The sequence below is a fragment of the Amphiura filiformis genome, chromosome 6 (assembly GCF_039555335.1).
Source record: "Amphiura filiformis chromosome 6, Afil_fr2py, whole genome shotgun sequence".
NCBI lineage: Eukaryota > Metazoa > Echinodermata > Ophiuroidea > Amphilepidida > Amphiuridae > Amphiura > Amphiura filiformis.
Window position 1 is genome coordinate 7,660,867 of NC_092633.1, and position 17,259 is coordinate 7,678,125.

The following is a 17,259-nucleotide window of genomic DNA, read 5'->3' on the forward strand; positions in this document are numbered from 1 at the left end:
CTTGCAGTCACACCCCAATTGTAAGGTGCACACATTTTGTTGATTTGAAGCTTGAGAGTACACACTTACATTAGGAAACGAATTTGGAGAAAACCCTCTGTTAATAAAATACTATGCTGAGCCACCAGCCTGGGTGGCTCACGCTCCAGTAGTTTCAGATGATTGAGCTCAGTAATCAACACGCTCATCCAATTTGTTTCGCCCTGCAATATTCAATTATGATTTGGCCAGAAATACCATTAGAAGGCAGGGCCCATTGCTCTGGAATTCTATCCCCAATGATATCAAAATCGCCTTGTCTCCTAATTCATTCAAACGCAGCTATAAAGATTATCTGATTTCTTTATACTCATAAATTTATTGCTTCATAAATGCCCTGTATCATAATATTCTATTTTGTACTGTATAAAGTTAATGCAATTGACTTTTGTTTATAAACTATTGCCATTGCCAACGTCATTGTCTGTCCGCACTAGTCCTGTCAGTCTGCGTTTGCACCCCGTCCTTGTCTGTTGCCTGTAGGCGTCTTTTGTTTCTGCACTGAGGGCAATCATGTCTTACGAGCTTTGCTCTTGTGATTGTCTTACCATCCTTTTCTTGATATTTTGTTATTGTATATAATATGATGATGGTGAAATAAACTTGAACTTGAACTTGAACTTGTAATACATCAAATAATGTCTTCCAATTCGTGAAAACAAATAGATAATCAGCTTATCGGATTAAAAGCTTAGAGGTAAGGTCTTGCTGCTCAGCGAGTGTTTGTAATTATCAGAAGGTTTTCTCCAAATTCATTCTCTAATGAACATAGTGCGCGCACAAATTGGAATGTGCATGCCATAACTATAACATGTTTTTTGCTTTACTTGAGTAACTCGTTAATACCCCCATTCAAAAACTTTTTTTTTAAAGTAAACACAAACTTATTTAATTACTATTTAAACTACATAATATCAATGGCGGTTCGTTGGTCTAGGGGCATGGTTCTCGCTTAGGGTGCGAGAGGTCACGGTTTATCTCCCGGACGAGCTCAACATTTTGTTCATTCCTGATTGCCCATAAATTTCGGGTGTCTCTCCAAAACAAAAGTCAAATTCAAAATTCCTGCTAATGGCTCATAAGTTTGTAAAAAATGCCAGGCTTCATTGTTCAGCTTTTTTTTTTTTTGAAGTCCTACCTATAATTCAACCACTTGTGCATTCCGAAGTTCAACATTGACTCTTTTGAAATAAAAAGGGTGTTGGACAGTATCAACAAAGAAGAAGAAGAATGGAGGCTCGTTGGTCTAGGGGCATGATTTTCGCTTAGGGTGCGAGAGGTCCCGGGTTCAACTCCCGGACGACCCCAACATTTTGTTCATTCCTGATTGCTCATGAATTTCAGGTGTCTCCAGCTCCATAACGAAAGTAAAATTCAAATTTTTTGCTAATGGCTCATACGTTTGTAAAAATTGGCCGGCTTCATTGTTCAGCTTTTGTTTGGAAGTCCGACATATAATTCAACCACTTGTGCATTCCGAAGTACAGATGCAATAATTTCTGGCAATGATATGAATATTTTAGGCCCACAATCTTTTTTAGATTCGAAATAAGTGATTTTTCATTACAATACCAGTTTTTTCCCCAAAATTGTCCAAATTAGCTGCAATATTTTGAGAGCATATATTTAAAAATATCCAAGCAACAATTGTCATGGTTTTGGCTATTATCATGATTATACATGTTGATGTCGGGGTTGATTGTATTATTAATATTGAATTCATGTTCAATAACAGAATTAGCATGAAAGTTAATCCCTTTAAAGATTATTTAGTACATTTTTAATTTTTGTCAAATAAGTTCAGTGCATCATGCAGGCCTAAGGCCATCATATCAGTGTTTTTATTTTATGCTATATAGTTATTAATATACTGTCTACAGGTATCGATAATACAGCTATAATAAATATATTATTAATAATAATTATTTCTATCTGTCATCACCCATTGGTGTGTTTTTGGCTCGTTTGCTTCTTTTGTCTTTTGTTCTTTCTTTCTTTTGTTTTAGGGAGGAAAAAGGGTGGATTTTTGTTTATACCCCCTTTTTATGTTCTAAAATGCTTTTTTTGATTCACCCCCTTCATGTCAAAAAAAAGAAACCAAAAACGTACGTCATTATAACAGTGGCGTAGATTTCTTTTTGACATTGGGGGATGGGGTTGGAGAAAATTTGGTTATCATGTGCAATAACAGAATTAAACAGAGGATTTTATAATGAAAAGATTGTCCGTTGAATTTAGGACAAATTTGTGCAGCATTTGACTATTATTATCCAAAGATCGCTTGACATATGGGTTGTACATCTTCAACATGTTCAAGTATACAATGCTAAGAGAAAAAAAATTTGGTGTCGTTTTCAAGATGTAAAAAATTGATGTTTCTGATTTAGTGGAAACGGGTCGCACAACTTCCTTACGTTTAGACTACACACAGATGGAGTCGATATTAAAACATTATGTAATAAATAATGTTCTGTTAAGACTTATGATTCAAACAGCATCAAGCTTGTTGTTTTTTTGCCAAATCAATCCCTTTAAAGATTATTTAGTACATTTTTAATTCTTGTCAAATAAGTTCAGGGCATCATGCAGGCCTACTAAGGCCATCATATCAGTGACTGAATTGCATTGATAATACCAGTAAAATTACACATAAGTTCATCGAAGGCTCGTTGGTCTAGGGGCATGATTCTCGCTTTGGGTGCGAGAGGTCCCGGGTTCAAATCCCGGACGAGCCCTGATCTTTTTGCCTTTGTCATTATTGCATGCCCAACCAAAACTTTCTGTAATCTATCTTTGGTGAAAATGTGTTTGGTGATATAATTAAGTTTGATTTATTTTTCTTGCTGTTCTTTAATTTTAACTGTTGTCATTAACGCTGTCCAAATATTAGTATTTCTAACTTTGGTAAATCATGGCTGCTGATACTATTTTCACAAAGTATTTTTTCCTTGTTATCCCTCACCTTATAAAATTGAAGTAAATGGCGGTTTTTTGTGTGTTTTTTTGCATAAAATATGTGGTAACTAAAACATGTTTTCAACTTTACTTCAGTAATTCGTTACCCCATTCAAAAACATTAATAGTAAACACAAAAAGAACTTATTTAATTACTATTTAAACTACATAATATTAAAAGAGGCTCGTTGGTCTAGGGGCATGATTCTCGCTTAGGGTGCGAGAGGTCCCGGGTTCAAATCCCGGACGAGCCCGAAGTTTTTTTCATTCCTGATTGCCCATAAATTTCGGGTGTCTCTCCATAACAAAAGAAAAATTCAAAATGTTTGCTAATGGCTCATAAGTTTGTAAAAATGCCAGGCTTCATTGTACAGCTTTTTTTGTGAAGTCTTACCTATAATCCAACTACTTGTGCATTCCGAAGTACAGATGCAATCATTTCTGGCAATGATGTGAATATTGTAGGCCCATCTATCTTTTTTAAAAATTCGAAATAAGTGATTTTTCATTACAATAACAGTTTTATACCCCAAAATTGTCCAAATTAGCTGCAATATTTAAAGAGCAGGTATTTATGTATTTATCCTATTAAAAGATATCCAAGCAACAATTGTCGGTTTCGGCATTATCATGATTATACATGTTGATGGTGGGGTTGATTGTATTATTAATATTGAATTCATGTTCAATAACAGAATTATGATGAAAGTTGTCTATCTGGCTCGTTGGTCTAGTGGTATGATTCTCGCTTCGGGTGCGAGAGGTCCCGGGTTCGACTCCCGGACGAGCCCATGTTTTACTTTGCTAAAGCAAGGATTTTGTTTGGAAAAATCGTTACAATTTGCTGCAAAATGGGCACTTGTCACGTTCAGAGTTACACTGAGACCACAACCTGGCCTAATTGTAATAAATGAGGTGCTAAAACTACCGTTATTGAAAAACGTATTTATCTTGGTATTTTCAAATACAAAATACAATTAGTAGTTTAAAGATATATAGGCGTTTTATAACAGCTGAGTTACTTTATGTAACACACGTAAGAAAATGAGGATTATATAATAAAATTTAGAAGAAATTTGTGCAGCATTTGACTATTATTATCCAAAAAACGCTTGACATATTGGTTGTACATCTTCAAGTATACAACGCTAAAAAAACCCAATAGAGGTTATCCACTTCACTCATGTGTGACTTCTAACAAAAGACACTGGTTCCCGTAGTATTCCTCATTCAAACTAATTCAATGCACGACCTCGGAGTTACCTGCATGACTTTGGCGGACTATTTTGAAACAGTCATGGTTGCACATGCAGGTACTTCTTTAGAATGTTCTAAACAAGGTATAGCAGTCGTTTTCAAGATGCAAATCAATTGTGTCAATTTGTGTGTACATGTGTTTTTATTTTATGCTATATAGTTATTACTGTCTACAGGTAATAATATATTATTAATAATAATTATTTCTATCTGTCATCACCCATTGGTGTGTTTTTGGCTCGTTTGCTTCTTTTGTCTTTTGTTCTTTCTTTCTTTTGTTTTAGGGAGGAAAAAGGGTGGATTTTTGTTTATACCCCCTTTTTATGTTCTAAAATGCTTTTTGATTCACCCCTCCTTCATGTCAAAAAAAAAAAGAAACCAAAATGTACGTCATTAACAGTGGCGTAGATTTCTTTTTGACATTGGGGGATGGGGTTGGAGAAAATTTGGTTATCATGTGCAATAACAGAATTAAACAGAGGATTTTATAATGAAAAGATTGCCCGTTGAATTTAGGACAAATTTGTGCAGCATTTGACTATTATTATCCAAAGATCGCTTGACATATGGGTTGTACATCTTCAACATGTTCAAGTATACAATGCTAAGAGAAAAAAAATTTGGTGTCGTTTTCAAGATGTAAAAAATTGATGTTTCTGGTTTAGTGGAAACGGGCCGCATAACTTCCTTACGTTTATAGACTACACACAGATGGAATCGATATTAAAACATTATGTAATAAATAATGTTCTGTTAAGACTTATGATTCAAACAGCATCAAGAACAAAAAAAAGTGTTCTCCCTGTTTTTGTTGTTGTTGTTTTTTTATTTGCCAAATCAATCCCTTTAAAGATTATTTAGTACATTTTTAATTTTTGTCAAATAAGTTCAGTGCATCATGCAGGCCTACTAAGGCCATCATGTGACTGAATTGCATTGATAATACCAGTAAAATTACACATAATTTCATCAAAGGCTCGTTGGTCTAGGGGCATGATTCTCGCTTTGGGTGCGAGAGGTCCTGGTTCAAATCCCGGACGAGCCCTAATCTTTTGCCTTGTCATTATTGCATGCCCAACCAAAACTTGCTGTAATCTATCTTTGGTGAAAATGTGTTTGGTGACATAAGTAAGTTTGATTTATTTTTCTTGTTATTTTTTTTATTTTAACTGTTGTCGTTAACGCTGTCCAAATATTAGTGTTTCTAATTTTGGTAAAACATGGCTGCTGATACTTTTTTCACAAAGTGTTTTTTCCTTGTTATCCCTCACCTTATAAAATTGAAGTAAATGGCGGTTTTGTGCGTGTTTTTTTGCATAAAATATGTGGTAACTAAAACCTGTTTTCAACTTTACTTGAGTAATTCGTTACCCATTCAAAAACATTAATAGTAAACACAAAAAGAACTTATTTAATTACTATTTAAACTACATAATATCAAGGTAGGCTCGTTGGTCTAGGGGCATGATTCTCGCTTAGGGTGCGAGAGGTCCCGGGTTCAAATCCCGGACGAGCCCGAAGTTTTGTTCATTCCTGATTTCCCTTGAATTTCGGGTGTCTCTCCATAACAAAAGTAAAATTCAAAATTTCTGCTAATGGCTCATGGCGACTAGTTGACCGTTCTGTCATTGTTCAGCTTTTTTTTTTGGAAGTCCTACCTATAATCCAACCACTTGTGCATTCCGAAGTACAGATGCAATCATTTCTGACAATGATATGAACATTGTAGGCCCGTCTATTTTTTTTAAAATTCAAAATAAGTGATTTTTCATTACAATAACAGTTTTATACCCCAAAATTGTCCAAATTAGCTGCAATATTTAAAGAGCAGGTATTGATGTATTTATCCTATTAAAAAATATCCAAGCAACAATTGTCGGTTTCGGCATTATCATGATTATACATGTTGATGGCGGGATTGATTGTATTATTAATATTGAAATCATGTTCAATAACAGAATTAGCATAAATATTTTCTATCCGGCTCGTTGGTCTAGTGGTATGATTCTCGCTTCGGGTGCGAGAGGTCAGGGGTTCGACTCCCGGACGAGCCCATCTTTTACTTTGCTAAAGCAAGAATTTTGTTTGGACAAATCGAAACAATTTTCTGCAAAAATGGGAGGAAGGTGCGATGATGGCTTATTGCAGAATTAGCGCTATTATGCTACAGATGCTATTAGCATTTAATTAGTATGCTATCTCTATGCATTATAGCGCTAATAGCAACGCTAATGAAAAATCCGTTAAAACTGCTATTACCAAACCAATTTTAGCGTTTTAGCAGTTATTAGTGCCTCATTTGCAAATATGTCAATATTGAAAATATTCTAAGTCTAGGGAAGGCGTGCTATTAGCGCTATTAGCGCTAATAGCAATTAATAGCACGTCATATGCAATTGTGCTAAATCTAAAAGATTCTAAGTCTAAGGAAAGCGTGCTAATAGCGCTAATAGCACTATTAGCGCTAATAGCAAATAATAGCACGTCATATGCAATTTGTGCTAAATCTAAAAAGATTCTAAGTCTAGGGAAAGCGTGCTATTAGCGCTAATAGCAATTAATAACACGTCATATGCAATTGTGCTAAATCTATCAGAATTCTAAGTCTAGAGAAAGCGTGCTATTAGCGCTAATAGCAATTAATAGCACGTCATATGCAATTGTGCTAAATCTAAAAAGATTCTAAGTCTAAGGAAAGCGTGCTAATAGCGCTATTAGCGCTAATAGCAATTAATAACACGTCATATGCAATTATACTAAATCTAAAAAGATTCTAAGTCTAGGGAAAGCGTGCTATTAGCGCTAATAGCAATTAATAGCACGTCATATGCAATTGTGCTAAATCTAACAGAATTCTAAGTCTAGGGAAAGCGTGCTATTAGCGCTAATAGCGCTATTAGCGCTAATAGCAATTAATAGCACGTCATATGCAATTTTGTTAAATCTAAAAAGATTCTAAGTCTAAGAAAGCGTGCTATTAGCGCTAATAGCGCTAATAGCAATTAATAGCACGTCATATGCAATTTTGTTAAAACTTAAAAGATTCTAAGTCTAAGGAAAGCGTGCTATTAGCGATAATAGCAATTAATAGCACGTCATATGCAATTGTGCTAAATCTAACAGAATTCTAAGTCTAGAGAAAGCGTGCTATTAGCGCTAATAGCGCTAATAGCAATTAATAGCACGTCATATGCAATTTTGCTAAATTTAAAAAGATTCTAAGTCTAAGAAAAGCGTGATATTAGCGCTAATAGCAATTAATAGCACGTCATATGCAATTGTGCTAAATCTAACAGAATTCTAAGTCTAGAGAAAGCGTGCTATTAGCGATAATAGCGCTATTAGCACTAATAGCAATTAACAGCGCGTAATATGCAATTGTGCTAAATTTAACAGAATTCTAAGTCTTGAGAAAGCGTGCTATTAGCGCAAATAGCGCTATTAGCGCTAATAGCAATTAATAGCACGTCATATGCAATTGTGCTAAATCTAAAAAGATTCTAAGTCTAGGAAAGGCGTGCTATTAGCGCTAACAGCAATTAATAGCACGCCATATGCAATTGTTTTAAATCTAACAGAATTCTAAGTCTTGAGAAAGCGTGCTATTAGCGCTAATAGCGCTATTAAAGTCACCGGCATCGGGCCTCAGCCCTGCCGGCCCTGCGGCCTTAATATTTTTGTTGATGGTGGGGACAGCGGTCACACTAGCTTTCTTGCCATGCGGGGCCCTTTTATATTGGAACTCACTTGGAGTGTTTAGTTGTCGTATGGGAGTCACCGGCCTCGGGCCTGCCGGGCCTGGGGCCTTCATGTTTTTGTTGATGTTGGGGACAGCGGTCACACTAAATATCTTGCCCTGCGGGGCCCTTTTTATATTGGAACTCACTTGGAGGGTTTAGTTGTCGTATGGGAGTCGCCGGCCCTGCGGCCTTGATGTTTTTTGTTGATGTTGGGGACAGCAGTCACACTAAGTTTCTTGCCCTGCGGGGCCCATTTATATTGGAACTCACTTGGAGTGTTAAGTTGTCGTATGGGAGTCTCCGGCCTCGGGCCTGCTGGCCCTGCAGCCTTGATGTTTTTTGTTGATGGTGGGGACAGTGGTCACACTAGCTTTGTTGCCCTGCGGGGCCCTTTTATATTGGAACTCACTTGGAGTGTTTAGTTGTCGTATGGGAGTCACCGGCCTAGTCACTACGCTATTGGCGCTAATAGCGCTATTAGCACACCTTACGCTATTAGCGCTAATAGCGCACCTCGCGCTAATGAGTGCTATTAGCGCTATTAGTGCTATTAGCGCTAATAGCGTCTACCAATCGCAGAAAATGAACAATTTGAACAAAAATGAACAAATGAGTGGTAATATCGTTATTAGCATACCTGTCGCTATTAGCGCTAATAGCGCATCTCACGCTAATGAGTGCTATTAGCGCTAATAGCGCTAATAGCACCTACCATCCGTAGAAAATGATAAATTTTACATTTTGCAAACGATACACTAATGAGCGCTAATATCGCTATTAGCACACACGACGCTATTAGCGCACCTCGCGCTAATGCGTGCTATTAGCGCTAATAGCGTCTACCATTTGCAGAAAATGACCAATTTGGACATAATACAATGAGTTGTAAAATCATTATTAGCATACCTGTCGGTATTAGCGCTAATAGCGCTAATAGCACGCCTTACGCTATTAGCGCTAATAGCACATCTCACGCTAATGAGTGCTATTAGCACTATTAGCGCTAATAGCGCTAATAGCACCTACCATCCGTAGAAAATGATAAATTTTAAATTTTGCAAACGATACACTAATGAGCGCTAATGAGTGCTAATGAGTGCTGTTAGCGCTAATAGCGCTAATAGCACCTACCATCCGTAGAAAATGATAAATTTTAAATTTTGTAAACGATACACTAATGAGCGCTAATATCGCTATTAGCACACACGACGCTATTAGCGCACCTCGTGCCAATGAGTGCTATTAGCGCTATTAGCGCTAATAGCGTCTACCATTTGCAGAACATGAACAATTTGGACATAATACAATGAGTTGTGAAATCATTATTAGCATACCTGTCGGTATTAGCGCTAATAGCACGCCTTACGCTATTAGCGCTAATAGCACATCTCACGCTAATGAGTGCTATTAGCACTATTAGCGCTAATAGCGCTAATAGCACCTACCATCCGTAGAAAATGATAAATTTTAAATTTTGCAAACGATACACTAATGAGCGCTAATGAGTGCTAATGAGTGCTTCAGCGCGTAGGCGCTATTTCCCCAATATTATTGATATTAGCGCTAATAGCGACCATTACCGTAATGCGCACTATAAGGGCTAATAGCATAAGGTTTGCTAATAATGATATTAGCGCTATTAGCGCTCATTGGCGTATCATTTGCAAAAGTGTTAATTTTCTCAGGATGGTAGGCACTATTAGCGATATAGCGAAAATAGCACATATTAGCGTGAGGTGCGGTAAGTTGTGCTAATAGCGCTATTAGCTCTAATAGCGCAAGGTGTGCTAATAACGGTATTAGCGCTACTATTAGCGATCATTAACATATCACTTGCAAAATTGTTTACTTTTCTCAGTATGGTAGGCGCAGCTATTAGCGCTAATAGTATAGCATTCATTAGCGTGAGGTGCGCTAATAGCGTAAGGTGTACTAATAGCGCTATTAGCGCTAATAGCGTAAGGTGTGCTAATAACGGTATTAGCGCTATTAGCGTTCATTAACGTATCATTGGCAAAATTGTTTACTTTCTCAGTATGGTAGGCGCTATTAGCGCTATTAGGGGTAGGGCAAGGATTCGGGTTTTTAACTAAGTTATTGGGTTTTCGTACTAATGATAGCCTATTTCGAACAATCGACGTTAATCATTGATAGGAGTTCTATGTGTGAGCATATATTTTTTGGGATGGTAAATTTTCTTACACAGTTGTAACTCTTAGCATTTCAGCTTTTTTTGTTGTTTTATCAACTTTTTTCGTCAGGGATTGTGCATTAATTATTTATCAAAACATAAAGCATATACATTCGTCTAGAGGCGCGAGATATCATTGAATTGACTTGAGTAGTCCAACTAAGATCACTTTCTAAGGTGATACCAAGAAGTTTCATGTTCTGAGTGACATCTAAAACAGATCCATTGAGAGTCAAAGGATTGAAGGAATGCCCCCTTTTCAAAAAACTGATGTGCATAATATGACATTTGGAAGGTTTTGGTAGCATGTCATTTTTGTTGCACCACTCACCTGAACCATCAAGATCTTTTTGCAGTTGTGAACAACCATCTGTCTTAGCATTTACAACTTCACCAAACGTCAGGTCATCAACATATTTCCATTTCAGGGGGGCTTCAGATGCAGCATCATTGACCATAGCGGTAAAAATAATCGGACCAAATTTAGTGCCCTGGGGCACTCCCCCCGAAATAGATTGACATGCTGATGACCTGCCTTTGATTCTAACAGATTGGGTGCGATTACACAAAAAGCTACTAATGACAGGAATAATACTAGGGCGTATACCTATATCAATTAACTTCTGAACAGCAATATTGTGATTAATCCTGTCAAAGGCTTTAGTAAAGTCAACAGCACATAAGGTTGCATAATGGCCAGCCTCATCAATACCTTTAAGGACAGTGTCTACAACATCCGCTAGATAGTGAGTAGTTGAGCTGTCCTTCACATTACCGTACTGCTGTTTATCAATGTGAGGGTAAAAGTCGACCATAGTCCACTCAGCCAGAAAGCTCTCAAAGATCTTACCGTCGAGGCGGGTAAGGCTGATAGGCCTTAGTTGATGGCTTTTTGCATTAGGTGTTTTAGGTATCGGAGTTATTGATGAGGTTTTCCATACTGCTGGGAACACACCTTGGTTTAGACAACAATTAAATATGTGAGTTAATGGCTCAGTTAGTTCAAAAGCAAACTCCTTTGTGACTCGCGGTGGAATGTCAGCCGGATGCGTGGACTTGTTAGACCCAAACATGTGAAGTTTGATTTTTTTTTATTGTTGTCCTTTAATTTTAAAGGTTGATGTTGTCGTTAAGGGTAGACGAGGTACTGTTGGTCGAAGCAGCCAAAAAAAAAATCAATATATTATTGAAAAATAACTCCTTGATGTTTGCAAATGTTCATTCTACAAATCATATGCTTTGAAAACTTGCTTGATTTATTATTGTTATAATGAGTTATGTACGTTTTACAAAAGTGTTGTTGTTTCAGCCCTTTTTCAACATAACTCAAGAACCCAGGACTTTCAAAAGTACCGTATATCTGTGATATTTGAATTCTTCCACACGCTCGCGATGAAAATGATCAATGTCATTTTTGCTAAAGCTCACTACCATTCTCAAGATGCTGTGAACTACCAAATCGCAACAGTTTAAAGTAGTTGCTAACCTTATAACGGTGTCCAAAAATTAGTGTTTCTACTTTTGGTAAAACATGTCTGCTGATACTCTTTTTACAATATTTTTCCTTGTTATCCTTCACATTTTAAAATTGGAGTAAATGACGTGTTTTTTTGTGTTTTGTTTTGGGTTTTTTTGCCTAAAATATGTGGTAACTATAACATGTGTTCAGTTTTACTTGAGTAACTCGATACCCCCATTCAAATAAAAACATTAAAAAAATAGCAAACACCAATAGAACTTATTTATTACTATTTAAACCATTGGGCAAAAATGGGGGGAGGCACTTCTTGGCAGAGCAATGGGGGAGCAATATTTGGCAGGTCGAAAAAGGGGGAGCAGGGAGGCAAGAGAATTTTGGCACACATTCACCTGGCACCTTTTAAATAAAACGCACTAAAAATTAAATAGTAGGACTACGGAAACGTTCCATGCAAAATGCATTGGATAATAGCAGTAAAATTACACATTTTTTCATCGAAGGCTCGTTGGTCTAGGGGCATGATTCTCGCTTTGGGTGCGAGAGGTCCCGGGTTCAAATCCCGGAAGAGCCCTAATCCTTTTGCCGTTGTCATTATAGGATGTCCAAATCTTGCTGTTCTCTAACTTTGGTGACATGTGAAGTTTGATTTTTTTTCTTGTTGTCCTTTAATTTTAAAGGTTGTTGTCGTTAAGGGTAGACGAGGTACTGTTGGTCGATTTCATTATCTTAATCAATATATTATTGAAAAATAACTCCTTGATGTTTGTAAATGTTCATTCTACAAATCATATGCTTTGAAAACTTGCTTGATTTATGATTGTTATAATGAGTTATGTACGTTTTACAAAAGTGTTGTTGTTTCAGCCCTTTTTCAACATAACTTAAGAACCCAGGACTTTCAAAAGTATGTGATATTGGAATTCTTCCACACGCTCGCGATGAAAATGATCAATGTCATTTTGCCAAAGCTCACTACAATTCTCAAGATGCTGTGAACTAGCAAATCGCAACAGTTTAAAATAGTTGCTAACCTTATAACGGTGTCCAAAAATTAGTGTTTCTACTTTTGGTAAAACATGTCTGCTGATACTCTTTTTACAATATTTTTCCTTGTTAGTATCCTTCACATTTTAAAATTGGAGTAAATGACGTGTTTTTTTTGTTTTGTTTTGTTTTTTTGCCTAAAATATGTGGTAACTATAACATGTGTTCAGTTTTACTTGAGTAACTCGATACCCCCATTCAAATAAAAACATTAAAAAAAAAAAAAAGCAAACACCAATAGAACTTATTTATTACTATTTAAACCATTGGGCAAAAATGGGGAGGCACTTCTTGGCAGAGCAGTGATGGGGGAGCAATATTTGGCAGGTCGAAAAAGGGGGAGCAGGGAGGCAAGAGAATTTTGGCACACATTCACACCTGGCACCTTTTAAATAAAACGCACTAAAAATTAAATAGTAGGACTACGGAAACGTTCTATGCAAAATGCATTATAATTATATTAAAGGTTTATATATGGGGTTCCCCAATTGGCATGTGCAAAGGAGGAAGGGGTTTACTTTTTTGCGCAGCTCAGGCCGAAGTGGGTGGGGAAGAAATTTTTGGCAGGCCGCGAGGGGGGACGAAGGATTTTTGACAGGGCATTTTGGAATTTTCCCCACCCCGGGGAAAGATAATTATGCAAATTTGTGAGATTGGACTGATTTCACTTAATCCCACCCACAATTAATTGTGTCAATTTTTGTGCACGGCCTTCATGTATTTTTATATACAGTTATTAATGTACTTTCTACATATATACAACTATAAAAATATATTAAAAATGATAATTCTTTCTATCTTTCATAACCCATTTGTTTCTTTTAATATGAGCTTTTTTTTTTATTGTTTAAGTTCTTTCTTTCTTTTGTTTTCTCTTCTTCCTCTCTGTTCTTTTTTCCTCCCTTCTCTCATTCCCTTTTTCTTTCATTCATTCATTTATTCATTCATTCATTCATTCTTTCTTTCTTTCTTTCTTTCTTTCTTTCTTTCTTTCTGTCTGGTTCATTATTTCTTCTAAGTTCTTTAAGTTATTTCTTTCTTTCTTTCTTTCTTTCTTTCTTTTCTTTGTTTGTTTGTTTCTTTGTTTCTTTGTTTCTTTCTTCCTTTCTTTCTCTTCTTTCTTTCTTTCTTTCTTTCTTTCCGTTTCTTTCTTTCTTTCATTCTTCATTTTGAGTCATTCTGTCTTTTTTCTTTCTTTCTTTCTTTCTCTCTCTCTTTCTTTCTTTCTTTCTTTCTTTCTTTCTTTCTTTCTTTCTTTCTTTCTTTCTTTCTTTCTTTCTTTCTTTCTTTCTTTCTTTCTTTCTTTCTTTCTTTCTTTCTTTCTTTCTTTCTTTCTTTCTTTCTTTTCTTTCTTTCTTTCTTTCTTTCTTTCTTTCTTTCTTTCTTTCTTTCTTTCTTTCTTTCTTTCTTTCTTTCTTTCTTTCTTTCTTTCTTTCTTTCTTAGGCTCTCTTTATTTATTTATTTCTTTCTATCTATATCTAAGTTCTTTAAGTTATTTATTTCTTTCTCTTTTATCCCTTTCTTTCTTTCTTTCTTTCAACCTTAATTTTCTTATTATTCCTGTTTCTTTCAGGATATGATAGTGCAGTTCAGCTTTGAGTGCACCCATTTTAGCACTAAGAAATGACGCATTAGTCACACGCCCTCTTTCTATTATTGCACAACGCTTTCACAAACTTTGCCACGTCCACAGACCACTGAAGGTTCAGGGTGACCCAAAGCAAAAATATCAATTACTAGTATTTCCCAGCCGACTAAAATCCAAGTGTCCTGGCACTTCCCTGATGGGAGCAATGCCGGAGACCAATGTACATGGTGTACGAAACAGAGTGGTACGAGAGTAATTCAATAAAATTAGGGCAATATCACAAAAATATCATTTGAGTATAACCATAAAAGAAAACTGGTAAAACAATTATACTATAAAACTCCCGGATAAAACTATACCATAGGCCTGTATATTAAGTTGCTGCTCTGTAGTACATTATTCTTCAGTTGCACCGGGAGTTGCACAAGTTTTTTTTTATCATCTTCAAACCAATACGTTTTAGGGACCGTTCACAAACACTTGTTAGGGGGGCTGATGCAAAAGGGGGGCCTGAAAATTTTGACCCTCCTAAGGGGGTGGGGGGCTGAAAAAATGACCACAAATTTTCCTGGAAAAATTAAGTTTATGCTTTTCTATGGGGTTGACCTATAATTTTCATGTCAAAAAGGGGGCTGAAATTTTGAGGTCTGTAAAGGGGTGGCCCAAAAATTTTTCATGATAATTTTTTTTTGCATCAGGCCCCCCCAATACAGGTGTTTGTGAACGGTCCCTTAGTTTTAGACTTTGGTTCCATCATAGATACTAGTATCTATGGTTCCATACACTGTTCATGCACACAGAGAGTAGATGGAAGCTGATGGAGTCAATATTAAAACATTTATACCTAATGTTGGTAGCACTGAACAAGAAAAATGTATGCTCCCTGTTTTGTTTGTCAAATCAATATATTTAAAGATCGTTTAGTACATTTTTAATTTTTGTCAAATAAATTCAGTGCATATGCAGGCAGGCCTGCTAGGCTATTATAGCAGTGATTGAATTAAATGCTAATAAAATTCAACTCGAATGCATCAAAGGCTCGTTGGTCTAGGGGCATGATTCTCGCTTTGGGTGCGAGAGGTCCCGGGTTCAAATCCCGGACGAGCCCGATTTTTGTCGTTGTTAAATAGGATGGCCAAAACTTGCTATTGTCTAACTTGGTGAAAATATGTCTGGTGACATTTTCAATTTGATTTTTTTTCTTGGTATCTTTTAATTTTGACTGTTGTCATTAATTTTTAACTTTTAAAATTGGGAGTAAATGGCGGTGTTTTTTTAAAATTATAACATATTTTCAGCTTTGCTCGAGTAACTGAGACCCACTTAAAAAATGAAAGGTTGTTTAATTATCTCACAGCAAACACAAATAAAACTTATTCAATAACTATTTAAACCAACAATAACGGAGGCTCGTTGGTCTAGGGGCATGATTCTCGCTTTGGGTGCGAGAGGTCCCGGGTTCAAATCCCGGACGAGCCCGATTCTTTTTCATTAGGAAACGAATTTGGAGAAAACCTTCTGTTAAAAAAATACTATGCTGAGCCACCAGCCTGGGTGACTCACGCTCAAGTAATTTCAGATGATTGAGCTCAGTAATACATCAAAGAATGTCTTCCAATTCATGAAAACAAATAGATAATCAGCTGAGTGTTTGTAATTATCAAAAGGTTTTCTCCAAATTCATTCTCTATTAAATGTGCCGTGTCATTTAAGATGTCCAAAATTTGCTGTTTTCTAACTTTGGTGAAAATAATATTTGATGGCATATATAAGATTTATTTTTTCTTGTTATCCTTTAATTTTAACAATTGTTTCTAACTTTGGTAAACATGCCTGTTGACAAGTTTTTTTTTCCCTTGTTTATCCTTCACATTTTCAAATTGGAGTAAGTGGTGTAAAAAGTGGGAAAGATAATTATGCAAATTTGTGAGATCGGACTGATTTCACTTAATCCCACCCCACAATTGTGTCAATTTTTGTGCAGGGCTCCGGGGCAGGGCCTACATGTAATTTTATATACAGTCATTAATGTACTTTCTACATATATATACAACTATAAAAATATATTTAAAATGATAATTCTTTCTATCTTTCATCACCCATTTGTTTCTTTTTGAGTTTTTTTGGCTCGTTTGTTTAAGTTCTTTCTTTCTTTTGTTTAATGGTGCTATCTCCTTTTCTCTTCTTCCTCTCTGTTCTTTTTTCCTCCCTTCTCTCATTCCCTTTTTCTTTCATTCTTTCTTTCTGGTTCATTCTTTCTTTCTTCTCAAGTTCTTTAAGTTATTTATTTCTTTCCTTTCTGTCTTTATTTCTTTCTTTCTTAGCTCTTTCTTTCTTTCTTTCTTTCTTTCTTCCTTTCTTTCTCTTCGTTCTCTCTTTCTTTCTTTCGTTCTTTCTTTTTTTCTTTCTCTCTTTATTTCTTTCTTTCTATCTATATCTAAGTTCTTTAAGTTATTTCTTTCTTTCTCTTTTATCTCTTTCTTTCTTTCTTTCTTTCTTTCTTTCTTTTTTCTTTTTTTTTTTTCTTTCTTTCTTTCTTTCTTTCTTTCTTTCTTTCTTTCTTTCTTTCTTTCTTTCTTTCTTTCTTTCTTTCTTTCTTTCTTTCTTTCTTTCTTTCTTTCTTTCTTTCTTTCTTTTTTTCTTAGGCTCTCTTTATTTATTTATTTCTTTCTTTCTATATCTAAGTTCTTTAAGTTATTTCTTTCTTTCTCTTTTATCCCTTTCTTTCTTTCTTTCTTTCTTTCTTTCAACCTTAATTTTCTTATTATTCCTGTTTCTTTCAGGATATGATGATAGTGCAGTGCAGCATTGAGTGCACCCATTGTAGCACTTAGAAATGACACATTAGTCACACGCCATCTTTCTATTATTGCTCAACGCTTTCACAAACTTTGCCACGTCCACAGATCACTGAAGGTTCAGGGTGACCCAAAGCAAAAATATCAATTACTAGTATTTCCCAGC

At 35.9% G+C, this 17,259-nt stretch overlaps 8 non-coding genes across 8 annotated transcripts; all 8 read left to right on the plus strand.

Moving 5' to 3' along the window:
• Nucleotides 1-2,702: 2,702 nt before the first annotated feature.
• On the plus strand, nt 2,703-2,774 carry Trnap-ugg (transfer RNA proline (anticodon UGG)). The gene has a single exon. It is a non-coding gene; the product is annotated as a tRNA-Pro (tRNA).
• A 402-nt stretch (nt 2,775-3,176) lies between these two features.
• Trnap-agg (transfer RNA proline (anticodon AGG)) lies at nt 3,177-3,248 on the plus strand. The gene has a single exon. It is a non-coding gene; the product is annotated as a tRNA-Pro (tRNA).
• A 465-nt stretch (nt 3,249-3,713) lies between these two features.
• On the plus strand, nt 3,714-3,785 carry Trnap-cgg (transfer RNA proline (anticodon CGG)). Its single transcript has one exon. It is a non-coding gene; the product is annotated as a tRNA-Pro (tRNA).
• Nucleotides 3,786-5,696: 1,911 nt separating this feature from the next.
• Nucleotides 5,697-5,768, plus strand: Trnap-agg (transfer RNA proline (anticodon AGG)). Its single transcript has one exon. It is a non-coding gene; the product is annotated as a tRNA-Pro (tRNA).
• Nucleotides 5,769-6,233: 465 nt separating this feature from the next.
• On the plus strand, nt 6,234-6,305 carry Trnap-cgg (transfer RNA proline (anticodon CGG)). Its single transcript has one exon. It is a non-coding gene; the product is annotated as a tRNA-Pro (tRNA).
• Nucleotides 6,306-12,161: 5,856 nt separating this feature from the next.
• Trnap-ugg (transfer RNA proline (anticodon UGG)) lies at nt 12,162-12,233 on the plus strand. Its single transcript has one exon. It is a non-coding gene; the product is annotated as a tRNA-Pro (tRNA).
• Nucleotides 12,234-15,331: 3,098 nt separating this feature from the next.
• Trnap-ugg (transfer RNA proline (anticodon UGG)) lies at nt 15,332-15,403 on the plus strand. Its single transcript has one exon. It is a non-coding gene; the product is annotated as a tRNA-Pro (tRNA).
• Nucleotides 15,404-15,702: 299 nt separating this feature from the next.
• On the plus strand, nt 15,703-15,774 carry Trnap-ugg (transfer RNA proline (anticodon UGG)). Its single transcript has one exon. It is a non-coding gene; the product is annotated as a tRNA-Pro (tRNA).
• Nucleotides 15,775-17,259: the final 1,485 nt, after the last annotated feature.